This window comes from Apodemus sylvaticus, chromosome 6 (assembly GCF_947179515.1).
Source record: "Apodemus sylvaticus chromosome 6, mApoSyl1.1, whole genome shotgun sequence".
NCBI classification, from domain to species: domain Eukaryota; kingdom Metazoa; phylum Chordata; class Mammalia; order Rodentia; family Muridae; genus Apodemus; species Apodemus sylvaticus.
In genome coordinates, this window is record NC_067477.1 from 142,176,293 (window position 1) to 142,186,668 (window position 10,376).

At 39.1% G+C, this 10,376-nt stretch overlaps 1 pseudogene; it reads left to right on the forward strand.

Annotated features, from left to right (window-relative positions):
- The first annotated feature begins 4,424 nt into the window (after nt 1-4,424).
- On the forward strand, nt 4,425-5,498 carry LOC127688026 (secreted frizzled-related sequence protein 4-like; annotated as a pseudogene).
- Nucleotides 5,499-10,376: the final 4,878 nt, after the last annotated feature.

Here is a 10,376-nt window from a genome sequence, read left to right on the forward strand (position 1 = left end):
ACTTTCATCAAAAGTATTTCTGATGAGATTGAAGAAATAAATAGAAACATGTGTTAAAACTGAAGATATTCCTGGATAATTATACAGATAATATGGGGGATATAGGAAACATTTCTAAACTAAATAAAAAGGTAAGTAGAAACATTTTCTTTTACAATTGAATATTTATATGGAAAATATTTCAGAAAATATTGAAGAAACATAGAAAAATGTGTTAAAATAGAAGAATTTGTTGGTAAATAGAAAACATATAAAATATATCTTAATTAATTGACGAAGCACACATAAGCACATAGAATCATATTTTAATGAAATTGAAGATTTTGGTGGAAAAGATATGAAAAAATTGTAGAAATATACAGAAATATGTGAAAATTAAATATTTCATGGAATATAATACAGAAAAAATGTTAGAGAAAATTAAATATTTCTAAAATTACTGAAGTCTAAGAGGAAACACTTTCTGATTAAATATAAGATTTACATGGATACTGGTTTTTAACAAATTGAGGAAATATATAGAAAAACATGTTAAAATTCAAAAAATTGGAAAATAATAAAGGTAAAATAGTAAACATAGAAAATATATCTTTACTAATTGACCAAGCAGATAGAAAATATTGCTGGTAAATATGCAGATTTTGAAGAAATGTATTACTGATAAAATTGAAGAAATATAAAGTAAATTATTTAGAATATTTTCATGGAAAATAATACTGATAAAATAGTTGACAAAAAAAATTGTAAAATAATTAAAAAGGAAGTAGAAACATTTTCTGGCAAAATTGAAAATTTATAAGGAAGTATTTTTGACAAAATTGAAGAAATATATAGAAAGTGTTAAATAGAAGAAATAGTTAGAAAATAATACAAATTAAAAGCAAATATTGAAGAATTTACTTTTACTAAATGATGAAGGATAGAAAAATTTTCTGATGACTTTGAAGGTTTTGATAGAAAATGTGTCTGATAAAATGAAAGAACTCTAGAAAAAAGTGTTCAAGTAGATTTTCATAGAAAATAATACAGATATAATGGTAGAAATAGAAAACAAATTCTGGCCGGAGAGATGGCTCAGTAGTTAAGAGCACTGACTTCTTTTCCAAAGGTCCTGAGTTCAAATCCCAGCAGACACATGGTGGCTCACAACCATCTGTAACAAGATCTGACACCCTCTTCTGGAGAGTCTTAAGACAGCTACAGTGTACTTACATATAATAATAAATAAATCTTAAAAAAAGAAAAATTTAAATTAATTAAAGAGTAAATTAGAGTTATTTTCTGATGAAATTGAAGATTTTGATGGGAAATATTTCCAATAAATTTGAAGGAAATATATATAAAAACATGAGAGGATTGAAGATTTTTCAAGGAAAATTATACAGATAATATGGTAGACATATTAATTATTCTTAAACTAATTGAAACTGTAAATAGAAACATTTTCTGATAAAATTAAAGATTTTCATGGAAAATATTGATAAAATTAAAGAAAGTTATAGAAACAAGCATTAAAATTGTAGACAACAATTGTTGGAGAACAATAACCATAAAATATTAAAAATACAAAATATCATTTCTAATTGACCAAGCATATAGAAAAAATAATATTTAGATTTTAATGAAAAATATTTCTTTTAAATAAATTTTATTAGAAATATATTATATTTTAAATGCTTTCCCCTTTCCTGGTTCCTCATCCCTGAAAATTCTATAAACCATCTTCCCTCCCCCAGTTCTCCATCAATCCTCTCCTGCTTCCCTGTCCTGTTATTCCCCTTATACCACAGCATCGAGCCTTTCCAGGACCAGGGGCCTCTCCTTCCTTTGATTTCCAACATCTGAAGAAATCTAGAAAAAAGTGTTAAAATAGAATATTTTCATGGAAAATAAAACAGTTAAAACGATAAACAGAAAATATTTCAAAAATAATTAAAAAGTTTAGTAGAAATACTTTGAGATAAAATTGAAGATTTTGATGGAAAATATTTTTTGATAAATATGAGAAGTGTTAAGATTGAATATTTTCATGGAAAATAATACAAATAAGATTATAGACAGACAACTTTTCTAAATTAATTAAAGAATTTAGTAGAAATATTTAATGAAAAAGTGAAGAATTTGATTGAAAATCTTTCTGATAAATTTGAAAAGTGTTAAGATTGAAGAAATTCATGGAAAATAATACAGAAAATTTGTTTATATATTAATCATTTATATATTAATCATTTATTAACTACAGTGGTAAGTAGAAATATTTTCTGATATAATTTAAGATATTCATGGAAAATATTGATAAAATTGAAAAAATATATGGAAAAAGTGTTAAAATTGTAGAATTTCTTGGTAAACAATAATGGTGAAATAATAAACATACAAAATATATCTCTACAAATTGAAAAAGCAAGTACAAGAAATATTCTAATAATATTGAAGATTTTCATGAAAAATATTTCTGTTAAAATTGAAAAACTATAGAAAAATGTATTAAAATTGAAGATATTCATGGAAAATAATACAGATAAAAAGGTACACATAGAAAACATTTCTAAACTATTTAAATAATTAAATAGAAACTTTTTTTTATAAAATGAAAGATTTACATAGAATATATTTCTGATAAAATTGAAGAAATATATACAAAAATGTGTTAAATAGAAGAAAAACCTCATTTATTCATTTATTCATTATTTATTCATTTATTCATTTATTCATTTATTCATTTATTCATTTATTCATTCATTCATTTATTCATTTATTCCTTTATTCATTTATCCATTTATTCATTTATTCATTTATTCGTTTGTTCATTTATTCGTTTATTTGCTTGTTCATTTATTCATTTATTCATTTATTCATTTATTCATTTATTCATTTATTCATTTATTCATTTATTCATTTATTCATTTATTCATTTATTCATTTATTCATTTATTCATTTATTCATTTATTCATTTATTCATTTATTCATTTATTCATTTATTCATTTATTCATTTATTCATTTATTCATTTATTCATTTATTCATTTATTCATTTATTCATTTATTCATTTATTCATCTATCCATTCATTCATTCATTCACTCATTCACTCATTCATTTATTCATTTATTCATTTATTCATTTATTCATTTATTCATTTATTCATTTACTCATTTACTCATTTATTCATTTATTCATTTATTCATTTATTCATTTACTCATTTATTCATTTATTCAATAAGATCAGATCTTATGGCCAATATTTCTTTTCCTACCTTCATAAATGTGTGCTTTATGGATCTTGTTTTTTGCTTTCCTTTATTTCAATGAACAGACATTAACCTTTCTCAAGAGCCTGGCAGGGAACCTGATTATTTTTCCTCTAGGGTAATTTCTAGTGTTATCATGATCCATTCAGCAAACAGCATTTGGCCACTTCAGAAGCATTTTCCTACTTCCATGTAAATGGTATGATTAGAAGTGAAAGGTAATCTTGAGTGCTGTTATGACATTAAAATAAAATAGTAATGACATTAAAATAAAATAGTAATTTTTAGTATTAAAATAAAAATAGTAATCGTTAGCAACCCCTCACAAATAACTATTCAATCCACTTGTGTTTAATACCTCTGCGTCCTTGCGTGCCTTTCACTTTTGAAACACAAAGCAATATTGATTTCACAAAGCAGTCAATGCCTGACAAAAATCAGTAGGAACCAAGCAATTGTCATGATAAAAACATAAAATCTTGGAAATGTTACACACATTTAGTTAGCTTTTAATTTAGTAATATTTCAAAGCATAGCCTTTTAATGTTTCAAAATTAAAGGGTGACAACAGGGTCAGGTTGCTCCAACTCTGTACTTAGGGAAACTTTAAGGCCGACTTAGCAAAGTCTCCCTTGCACAGGTTTGTATCCAGCTTCCCAAATGATTGAAAGCGAGATGCTCCTTTTCTTGATCTGAAGAAAAATGACTCGAAGACTAAAAAAAAAAAAAAAAAAAAAGGAGAGACTTTGGGGGAAATGCAAAACTATAGCCCTTGGCTGTGGAGTGGAAGAGATGAAGTCATTGCTTCTGCAGGAGCACTGGGGGTGGGGCAGCGGAGTGGGAGCCTGCTCTGTTCTTGCTGCTGCCAAGGCTGCTGAGCTTCTGTCAGGGGATGAGTCTGGATGGGTTCTACAATGGCCATTGCCCACAGCACTCTGAGCTGCCGGGCCCAAGACTGGAGCTTCCCATGCGGGTCGGTGCTGAGGGCTGGCGCTGCTGGCGCTGGTGTGCCCAGGGGGCATCTACAGCCAAAGCCCCTGAACTCCCCAACAGTGCGGACTGGAGCTCCAGCAGGAAAGCTCACTCCACTGGCCCTAGGTAGAGATAAGGAGAGCAGCGGGGCTGGAAGACAAAGGTCCTCCCAGCAGGGACTGCAGCCCAGGAGGACAGCGCCATGATCTCCGCCCTGGTGGCTTCATGCCTGTGGCTGTGCCTGGCGCTGGGAGCTCGGGGAGAGCCATGCGAGGCTGTGTGCATCCCCATGTGCAGGCACAAGCCCTGGAAGGTCACCCGGATGCCCAACCACCTGCACCACAGCACTCAGGAGAACGCCATCCTTGCTATCTAGCAGTATGAGGAGCTAGTGGACCTGAACTGCAGCTCCATGCTGCACTTCTTCCTTTGTGCCATGTACGCACAAATCTGTACCCTGGAGATCCTGCAGGATCCCGCTGAGCCCTGCAAGTCTGTGTGCCAGCGAGCATGTGACGACTGTGAGCCCCTCATGAAGATGTATAACCACAGATGGCCAGAGAGCCTGGCCTGCGGTGAGCTGCCGGCCTATGACCCTGGAGTGTGCATCTCTCCCAAGGCAATAGTCGCTGACCTTCCGGAAGTTGTAAAGTGGATAGACATCACACCAGATATGGTGGTGCAAGAAAGGTCCTTTGATGCGGACTGTAAACGTCTGAGCCCTGATCAGTGCAAGTGCAAGAAGGTGAAGCCAACCTTGGCAACAAAGCTGAGCAAAAAGTACAGCTATGTTATTCATGCCAAAATAAAAGCCGTCCAGAGGAGTGGTTGCAATGGGGTCACAACTGTGGTAGATGTGAAAGAGATCTTTAAGTCCTCCTCACCTATATCCCTCGAATGCAAGTCCTTCTCATCACTAATTCCTCCTGCCAGTGTCCACACATCCTGCCCCATCAAGATGTCCTAATGATGTGTTATGAGTGGCATTCAAGAATGATGCTTCTTGAAAATTGTTTAGTTGAGAAATGGGGAGATCAACTCAGTAGAAGGTCCATACAGTGGGAAGAGAGACTTCGGGAACAGCAGAGAACAATTCAGGACAAGCAGCAAACAGCCAGCTGCCCTAGTCACAGTAACCCCCCCAAAGCCAAAGGGAGGGTCACCTGCTCCCAAACCTGCCAGTCCTAAGAAGAACATCAAAGCGAGAAGTGACCCCAAAAGTCAAACCCGAAGAACGGTGCAAGCTAATTACTTTCCAAGATGGAGCCACTCTTGAAGGAGAAGGTTGTGCTGCCTGGAACTGCCTACAGAACGCCACCCACCACTTGCCTTAAGGACGCTCTGGGGTTCTCTTTATAGACACATCTTGCAGCATTTCTCTTAGTGATGGCTTCAGTGTTTCACATTAAGTCACAGAGCCCTGTTATTTGTTGGTTTCCTGGTATGGAAAGTAGAAGAGGGAAAGTTGGGGAAGGGCGCCTGCATTCAGTGCTCTATGTGCATACTGTGTGACCTTCAGTTTTGGGAATTTGACCTATAATGTATGTACATTGTAAAGTTCACATGCTATGTCAAACAAAACTTTTTTGACAAAAATATTGAATATCCTTTAACTTCTGTTAGGAAGTTAGTGATATATTAAATGTTATTGAAAACATGTTTTTGACAAAGGCAGGAGGAATGGTACTTAAAAGATCTTCATGTGTGTGGTCCGTAGGAAGGTTTTTCAGATGAGTGTGGCTTTGAAAAGTTTAGAGTTATGGAATGTGGGAAATGGTGATGTGTGTTTGTCAGACTTTCAATTCTGTCTTTACCTAGAAACTTTGAAAAGAAAGCTAAAAATGACAAGTAAAGAGGGGCAGACTGTCAAGGTCTATGTTCTTGTCATCTGGCTACCACACCATCCAGGAGATGCTCCTCACCAGTTACCCAGGGGCCGCCCCACAAATGGTATTCTTTCTTCCTCTATGACTAAAGCAATAAAGAGCCATCTTGGATAATAATAAAACAGAAGAAGAAGAAGTCGGGAAACTGCCTTTTTTAGGCCTGTTCTTTTCTTTTCCTCCTTTCACCCAAGTTTTACTCCCAGCAATAAGTGTTATGGGGAGACATCGGGTCCGTCTGTTGGTGGCACTAGGGGCAGGCTGGTGGCACCGCAACACCCCTTCCCCCATCTTGCCTACAAGTTGCATGACCTGCATTGGAATCCACGGGTGCGGTGGGGCAGGGAGAATCCTTTCAGATCCTGGATGCTGTTGAATTCAATGTATTTTCCTCCCTTGCCTGCCCTTCCCAAGCTAGGGGAGGAGAGAGCTGCCTTCTTCTGCATGAGAATGCTTAGGGTGTCTGCCTGCTGTTACTCCCATAATCCTTTCTTCTCCTTTCTCACAGCAAAATCTCAGGTTTTCTCAGGAAAAAGCTCGCATTTCGCATATTTACATTTGCATTTTATTTTTAAAACAATCCTATCAAGGCAAAAATCTGTGTGGGGGGGACATACTTCTCTCCCAACCAGGTCTAAACTTGCCTGGAAGGCTGCACCTGTTTTGAGCCCCTACCAGGAAGGGTGTTTGTGTGGGATGGAAAGAGGAAGTTCTGTGGACCCCAAATCATTGTGAGAGAGCAGTCTGCCCGCCCCCTCACCAGGCTGCCAGCTCGGCGCACCGGAGGGCTGAGCCCATGAAGCTGGCCTCAAAGGTGCTGGTGCAGTGCTTGTCAAAAAATGCCCTTCAGGTCTCAATTTCCTGGCCGGCCATTTCTTTAGCTTGCAAGGCTCGCCCTGGGTCACCTCGGTTCTCCAGAGCAGTCCCGCAGGCACTCCTTCCCTCTCTCTCTCCCTTTCTACTCCCTGCTTGCCCAAGGCTGAACCCAAAACGCACCGCCAAGAAGGAGCAATAGACTTGGGGGCACTCAGTGCACCCCGCCCCGCAGTCCCCTCCCAAGCCGAGCTCTGCTCCTGGACTCTTGATTACCCAGATGAGTGTCATTCAGATCTAGGTCTGCAGGTCTGCAGCCTGCATCCCTGGCTGCCTCGCTGGGGTTCCTGTGTTCTCCTGTTCCCCGTCACTGTCTGCGAGCCCGAGCCCCTCACCCAGGCTGGGGAGCACCCCAGTCACCTCAGCCACACTCATTTCACTTCCTCCCGTGGAGGAGTTTGCAGCAAAACCCGGCAGCACCAGGCCAGGAAGTGGAAGGGAGAGAGCAATTCCCATCGCTCAGCCAGCTTGCCAACTCTCCCTCCCTGAGGCCGACCCTCGGAATCCCAACTGCAACTTTTCCTTTCCCTCTGTTTTTCCCCTCAACTGCAGCGAGTGGGCGGGCAGCGGCTGTGGGTGGCAGAACAGCGAAAGCCAAGAGCTGGCGAGTGGGTGGGTGGGTGGGGAAGTGGGAGGGAGAGGAAGGGCGGAGAGAGAGGGGTGAGGAGAGGGGAGGGTGGGTGAGATTCTGCTCTCCTGCCACTCCCAGCCCATGCGCGGGGGGGGGGGGGGGGGGGGAGGGAGGTGGGAGGTAGGAGGCCACGAGGTGCTTGGAAAGCAGAGACAAGTGATGCCTCAGCTTTAATTCAAAAATCAGTTCAAAAGGAGAAAATGCAAATCCATAAAGCTGAGGCAGGGGGTTATTTTAACTGTGAAAGTGCATGTGTGTTGGGATGTAGCTAGTGGACTAGAGAGTAAGTGAAGGTAGAGATACTGGAAGGCTCTAGAGATTGATTGCATAAGAAAAGTATTAGAAGAACCACAAGGCTTCTGGGAAATGCAATCATTCTGCCAGCTACAAAAACAACAAACACATTCTCATCAAGAAGGACACAGATTACTGAGTAGGTATTGAAAGGTATGCACTTGTAAGATAGCTCAAAACAGCTGAAAAGTTAGGGAAAAGTAGGTGAAAATAATAAAATTAAAATTGATAAAGTGTTTCCCCTTTGGGATAGTCTCTCTTAAATCTCCATGAGGATATTTGGATCCAAGACAATCATTTATAATATGTTGAGTTGATTTGCTAAGTAACAAATCTTACCATCTCTATACTGGTGTTATCACTATACTGTAAATCTAGAGACTGGGTTCAATCCTTAGAGAGATTTACCTCTGTTCCAAAGGTTAGAGGAAAGACTCAGATACACTATGTCTCCAAGGAAACACTTGTTTTACAAAGTTGAGGAAGGAGAGAGTGGTGTGTATAAAAGGAAAAAGTCATTTCCGAGTTCAGAGTGGTGGATGACATCACTTGCTGAGGTGGGCAGAGTTGAGAAGTCAGGTTTGAAGTTGCTGTTGCACAGAACCTTGGAGATTGATTTACACTAGAAAATTCATCTGTTGTGTAAAAATCGATTGTCTCATTAGGGTTTTAATGCTATGAAGAGATGCCATGACAAATTTTCTAACAGAAAATATTTAATTGAGGCTGGCTTACAATTTCAGAGGTTTAGTCCATTATGGTCATGGTAGCTAACACAGCAGATTGCAGGCCAGGCAGGAATGGTGCTGGAGAAGGAGCTGAGAGGTCTACATTTTGATCCCAAGGCAGGCAGCAGGAGACTGTGTGTCATGCCCGACATAGCTAGAGCACAGGAGACCTCAAAGCCTGCTACACAGTAACACACTTCCTTCAACAAGGCCACACCTACTCTGAATAAAGCCACACCCCGTAATAGTGCCAATAACTCCCTATGGCCCAATCATTTAAACACAGAGTCTTTGGGGGCCATTCCTATGTAGGCTGATGATAGGACTTTGTGGTACTCAACTGGACGCTGGTAACTGGATAGGCTGGTATGTAGGGACACAGAAAGTGAGGGGAGAAAGGAGGTCATTTCTTCTTCTGCTGTGTAATCATAGATTTAACACAAGTAAATCATTCTTAAGTGGTTGATCCAGGAGTCATAGTCCTAGCAGTGGCTATTATTTTTATCTTTTAGTGCTTTTCCTGAACACTGTGGTAGAACGTTTAGGTTGCCAACACTTGTAATCCAGATCTGTGCCTTCCACAGTGGTGTGTGTGCTTAGGGGTTCCTCCCCTTGGCCTGTGCTACTCACAGAGTTGTACCTTCTCTGAGCCTCTTGGGTGTGCTGACTGTTCTCCTGCTCCTGCGCCTCCCTTGAGACCTGAAATCCTCTCGTTCCTTCTGTCTTGCTGCCCTCCTTTGAACTTTTGCTTATTTGGAAATATTTTCGTTTGTTTCCACACATAACTTGTAGATGTTTATCCCCCCCCCCCCCCCCCCGCACAGTTAGGTATCTGTTTACTGACTTATTTATTTGATCTGGAATGTGTTGGATTTGAAACCATAGCACAGATGCTTTTCTCTCCCAGGAGAGTGGGGGATGCACAGAGAATGGTTTTGTGTGGCTCGGAAGTGACAGTGAAGAGGGAAGTGTCTTATTGGGAAGAAATACCGAGTTGGAGCTCCAGGTGTGTGTCTAGAGTAGACTCACTTCATGACTATCTTAGTTACTGCAACAAATTGAAAAAGGACATATAGGTGGGAAAAATTCTCATTTGCAAAATGTTTTTGATCTAGTTTAAAATTAGGACTGTCTGCCATATACTGTATTACATAGATCAGTTTGTGTATCTTTTGTCCTGGAGCCACCTGCTTAAATCAGCCTCCTGTTCTGGTAAATCTAAAAGGATTCAAAGAAGCAGGGGTTGGCTTCCTATGAAGAAATGCTTTTGCTGACCGGGTCTGACAAATAGAAAAGTAGGAAGAGGTAGCCTTCAGGAATCTCTTTCCATTTTATGAAGACTAGTGTTGGGGAACTGAAGTATAAATACAATCAAGAGAAAGCAATGGTGACCTGGACAGAGACTTTACCATCTGATGGTTTGAAATATTTGGTGGGCTCACAGTTTTAATGGGTTTGTCTTAGACAGTTCTCCCATGAAAGTGTTGGCTAATAATTTACCCTTCCTGAGAGGCAGAGGCCGCAATAATAGGTTGTGAGCGGGAACTCTGAGGCCTGTCATCTGCTGGAGTTCATCTTGCTGGCTAGAGCCATGAACCGTGTTGGTTGCCACAGGGTACCAAGCCTCTGAACATTGACAAAGAAAAGCTTCAGAGAGCTCAATAATGCAGAGATGTTTGGAGTGATTTACTTGAAGCGGTATCTAAAGTAATGGGTTACTACTGTAGCTACCCATCTGCTCTGCA